This window comes from Osmia bicornis, chromosome 3 (genome assembly GCF_907164935.1).
Source record: "Osmia bicornis bicornis chromosome 3, iOsmBic2.1, whole genome shotgun sequence".
NCBI lineage: Eukaryota > Metazoa > Arthropoda > Insecta > Hymenoptera > Megachilidae > Osmia > Osmia bicornis.
Window position 1 is genome coordinate 10,248,140 of NC_060218.1, and position 5,508 is coordinate 10,253,647.

The 5,508-nt window shown below is 32.8% G+C and overlaps 1 protein-coding gene across 1 annotated transcript in view; it reads right to left on the reverse strand.

Annotated features, from left to right (window-relative positions):
* Positions 1 to 5,508, reverse strand: part of LOC114874293 (telomere-associated protein RIF1) — a 114,848-nt gene that overhangs the window by 86,179 nt on the left and 23,161 nt on the right. The window lies entirely within an intron of this gene.

Below are 5,508 nucleotides of genomic sequence, written 5' to 3' on the forward strand. Positions count from 1 at the left end.
TGTCGTCAATGTTACCAACCTGAATCGCTATTTTTCTTAGCAGTCGCTTAATAGAAAAAATCTACTGCATACATAATAAAACTTATGAGCGAAAAAAAAATTAAAAATACCTAATTTGTAAATATTGTTACATTTTCTAATTTTAATATTAAAATTATGCTAGGACTCATTTAAAAATATTTCGAGTAGAATTATAATCTTTGTAATTAAAAATTTTTAATTAAGATTTCGATTAGAGAAAATTGTTTAAACTCCCTTCTATTTTTTCTTTCACCCGAAAAATGTACGTTTAGTATAAAGTTTATATTTTAATAACTTCAAACTCATCTAATTATCGGTTAATGCAGAAGTGCATAGAGCCTGCAGTAACTGCAACCAGAATTGCACTTCTGCATAGCAGGACTGCATCAAAGCAACCAGTGTATTTTCTCTACCATAAAATGACGAAATTCACGTGAATGAAAGAATAGAACTTGCAACTACTTTTTCACACAGAGTAAAGAAGCTCAAAAGTGATGTAGAAATTCAATTGTATCTCTGAAATCTTTACTACCGAAATTCTTACACGCATCCTTTTGTTGCGATTTAGTACTTTTCTACGTTACAACGACATTTCCTCTGATGTCATAACGCCGCTCATTCTTTGACTAATTCGAAAATAACGTCATTTTACAAAGTAATCAGATTAACCGGTTGCGTTAAATATTCTTCCGTCAAGAAACAAAAATTCTCATTAACCCAAAAGATGCTGTGTTATATTAAAATGTTTCTGAAGCAAATACGAGCAACTAATAGATTATTTGTCAAACAATGGTTAGCAGAAGGTTTCTAATTATTTGCGTGAAATTCAGGTGAAAGACGGGTCACGAATGCTTGCGTCAATCGATCGACGATTTCAGCGATGACGATAAATTCAGGCAGGTTCTGTAACTATGGTCTGCAATGTTGAAACCGGCGGGCACATTTTGCGTGACTCGCTTAGACGATAACAAACATCGTTGAAACTATTTCCCGTATCAACCGTTGATACAGTTCCCTTCGCCTAACGAGTTGCAATTCCCTCACGTATAAACTCGACTCCTTTCGTTCGAACCCTCTTTCATCATTCGTCACTGTCAAAATCACTGCCACCCACAATGACGAGTTAAAAGGTTACAATCATAGAGAATGCGGAAATATAGCACTGCTCAAAAGTCTCACGATGTTTCATATTGTAGGTGTGCAAAAATTTTCATATTTTTAAAAGATTTCGTTTATTTATATTACTTTGAATTCTGTAGAGTAAGGTGGAACAGACAATTAAAATTCGATGACTTTTCTAATACATAGTGAAGACTTACAATTAGTCTACAAAGCCCAGTTACAACTAAAATAATTTTTAATGTACCATAATTACTTTGAAGTTTCTTTTTTTAGTTAATGAACATTTTTTTCAGATTTTTATAATTATATAAAAAATAAAATTCAGATGAAACTTCATATTGCCAGGTACTAAAACAATTAATTTACACCATACCCAATTAACTTAATTACACCTCAATGACAAAATAATTTAATTATTCTAATACAATGTTAATATCATTTTAAATGAATTATTGACTACACGTTTCCACTATTATAAAATATCAAAGAGCAAGATACCTGTTTAATAAAATTTCAAGATTTCACAATTTTCCTCCTGAAATTCAATGAACATCCCTTTTTTAGTGGAATGACACTTTTAACTAACGATAAGATTTTCTGTGAAGACAAAGTCACCGACTTTGTTGTAGACATTGTTGTACAGGATTATGTAAGCTACGAATGAATCTTCATAATGTTACACCTGCACCATGAACGCGATCGCGATGGCGGCAGCCTCGTTGCACATAAGAAGGTCAACGAACATGAAGTAATCCTCACCTCGATGTTAAGGTACATCACGACACGATCACTTGGCACGCTGCCAACATATTGCTTGTGATTTGTCTTGTAATCCTTAACATTGTGTTACATACTAATTCGACTCTTTGCCGAGTTACAATGGTATGTAGATATAGGTGTAGATAGCGTAAGTGCAAGGTGGAATCAAGGTAATCAAGATAGCAATGTTTACATGTGCATAACAGTGATAATAGATATTGTATTAATTCTGCATTTTCATACGTTTAACCTTTGAGAGCCAACTTGAAGATAGATATTCAAAAAATAAAAGATTTTAAATGTTTTATGATTAAAATATATCATAGCATATTTTTCTTTCGACCTTTTAAAACCATAAAAGTGATTCTGAACTCATTGCCATAAAAGAATAGAATGCAGACCTTTAGTCCGAGGGGCTGTAATTTACCGACCTTTAAATTAAGACACCAATTAAGTATTTTCATATCAATTTTTAATAGTACTATTCTATTTAATTCTGTACTAAATGTTCAGTTACTTTTTTCCGAAAAAAGAAATATCACGTGACAAAAAGTTAATTTCCACGTCACTTTCTAAACTATTGACCAAAGAACATTATTTATTAAAATTGAAATCAGTCTTAACGCTAAATTTCTACTAATTAATAGAATTTAAAATGGAAGGAAGTTGTAAATATGCGTGAAATTTATTTGGAAGCGAAAGGAGAAATTTCGTATTACACTTTGCACTAAGGAAAATTTGAACGCAGAGGTTTTACATCTTTTTCAAGAGCAATCGCCGAAAATATTTTTAAATAACGACAGACGGAACAATAAATTGACCGGAAATAAGAGAAGAAAGATATCGAATGAAATTATAAATCAACTCTTGTAACTATGAACGCGAAAACGGTCTTGTGAAAAGAACTTTCCCCTTGGAAAGTTCTAAGACGGTCAGCTCGAAGTAACGTGGAATCGGTTAAACGTCATGATAGAAAATACCATTCTGTAGAGATAATGTACGATAATGTTGAAATGATTGACGTTAAAAACGAAGCAACAACTAAAAGGTATAATTTGTTTTTTTATACATTTTTACTACACACTGTTCTCAGTATTACGACATTCGCACAAGGATTGCTTACTATTTCTTCATTCTAATACCTTTCCATTTATGTATCGAAATTAATCTTACATGTTTTATATGATATGAAAAATATCTTCTGTCATTTCAAACTCATTACATGCTGTCTGCTAGAAGAAACCAATTGTTTTCAATTGAAATACCTCTGCAATCATATGATGACAAATGTCTGGTAATAAATTGTTAGATCTAATTCAGACTTTTAAAAATTTGTTAACACTGAAATTAAGATTTGAAATTTTATAAAAATTCTTACTCGAAAATAGCAAAATAGAATAATATGGTGTATAATTAATATACTAAAGGAAAAGAAAAATAATTCAAACAATTCCATTTTCCTTTCTTGTTAAAACTGACTCATGTATTACATCAATAATAATCGCTAAATTAGGAATTTTCACTTAATAGAAGCATTGTAGCAATGATAATGAACCATAACCAACTAAGGACGAGTCTTAGAATGGTAACAGTAACCATTCTATGAAGGACAGTATAAATGAAGTTCACCTGGTGCATCCGTTCCCCTCGTTTTTACATTGATGATACTGAAAGTGAGCTCGATCGTCGTCTGGTCGTGGTAATGAAAGTAGGTAAGTGAATTTTCTTCCGAGAAACCAGCTGTGGGATCGAGCACAACTCATAACCGATAAAGCATCTTGGTCAATTTCTATGCAACTTCTTTTTCTTTTTTTAATTTAGAACAATTTAGAACAGTTTACATTTTAAAACACTACGTTATATTATGTACTTTAATTAAAAATTATCAAAATGAGCAAGTGCTTTTTGACCTTTGAACGATAGAGCCCTTGCATCAATGTTAATAGAGGATAAGGGTGGATGCATATTAGATGCAATTCACTTTCTAAATTGTAAGGAATATTCATAACAATTGTATTCATTTTTCTTGGTTTACATTCTATGAAATGTATAGCATTTGTTTGCAAATTGATTTACACTGTGTCAGTTTAATAAGGTCACTTACTGTTAGTATAATCTAATTCGTGGAGTAGTCAAGTATCCATGACTTCCATATATCATTTTTTACGCCATTATTCTTTTATTTATTTCTATTCATTGCAACTGAAAGCTAATAATTTTGTGAAGCATCACAAACTTAATTATCACAGTAATCACGTTTTTGATATAAAAAATATCAAAATATAAAAGGGGTTAATTGCATAAAATGTGTGACCGTCAAAGGAGTAATATACATAAAACAAGGAATATAATTTTTCAAAAATATTATTATAGAAATCTATTAGCAGAATTTAAAATTTCTAAAAATTGAATAGCAAGTGATATTAAGCTATTAATACCAGCGAAAGTTTCGATCGGTTGTTCAATGTTTGAAGTAGCGCATACGTTTAGTATGTATGTACACTTACACAGCGTGTGAAGTAGGAACATCAATTACAACGACTCTCCCAAATTAAAATGCAGCATTTTCAAGGCGATTTAGATATCGTCGATGATCGTACCGCGTGATATCACTGCCACTTTCTTCTAATACCTGCGAAGAGGATTTACGCGGAGAGCAATCACGTCACGTTAAAATACAATTAATTAATAATTTGAAATTACGTTGAACGGCTCGTCGAGCTTCCTAGTTTCTAATAAATTTATCGATGCTGATCTCCGAGATAATACCATCTGGAGATGTTAACGTTATAATTATAAGTAAGCTTTTTATGAAAGGCATCGTTATTTCATTTATAATTACTGTTATACCGGTCGTGTTCGAAACAACGGTAAAGATTATGACTATACTTATAATACTAATTTTTATTATTTTTATCATTGTACTTTTTTAACAAATTCTCGTGCATCCTAAATTAGAGGGTGTACACCCCTATCGTTTTACCTTAAAACTTTATCAATCTTCCCAATTTTCTAATAAACCCTTTACAAAATAATTAATTTAAGAAAAATGAAGAAAAGAAGAGAAACAATAGCCATTTCATCCCTATTACATGCAACAATCAGAGATCATAAATCATGTTTCTATTCTTCTGTCGAGGCATGTTACGTTTAAAAATTACTTTCCAGCGGGTCAGTGAAAAACATTCGTCGAATTGCATCACTCTTACGATCACACAGTCAAAGATCACTTCCCGCCAAAACAGCAGATCATTATCGATTCACGCTTATAAAAGTCTTCTCTTATAGCCCGTGCGAGCTCGACCTATATCCATCAAGCCGGACGCGTTTCATGGCGTATGTGTGCTGGTGATGGTCTCCACACGTTCGCATGCTGCAAGTTACCTACCACGCACTCCCATATAATTTGGCAATGTCAGGCCCGTGGCGTTCTGGTTTGGCAATGGCCATGCCCCGTGCCTCGGCCTCCGAGAATCTAATTTGCGATTGTTACACCGTTGTCCAACTGACTACTATCCGTGGTAGCTCCCCCCCCCCACTGTAAGCAAAACCGTTCCTATAGGTTATAAAGGACCGAGCTCAGCACTACACCACTGCACTCTCTCA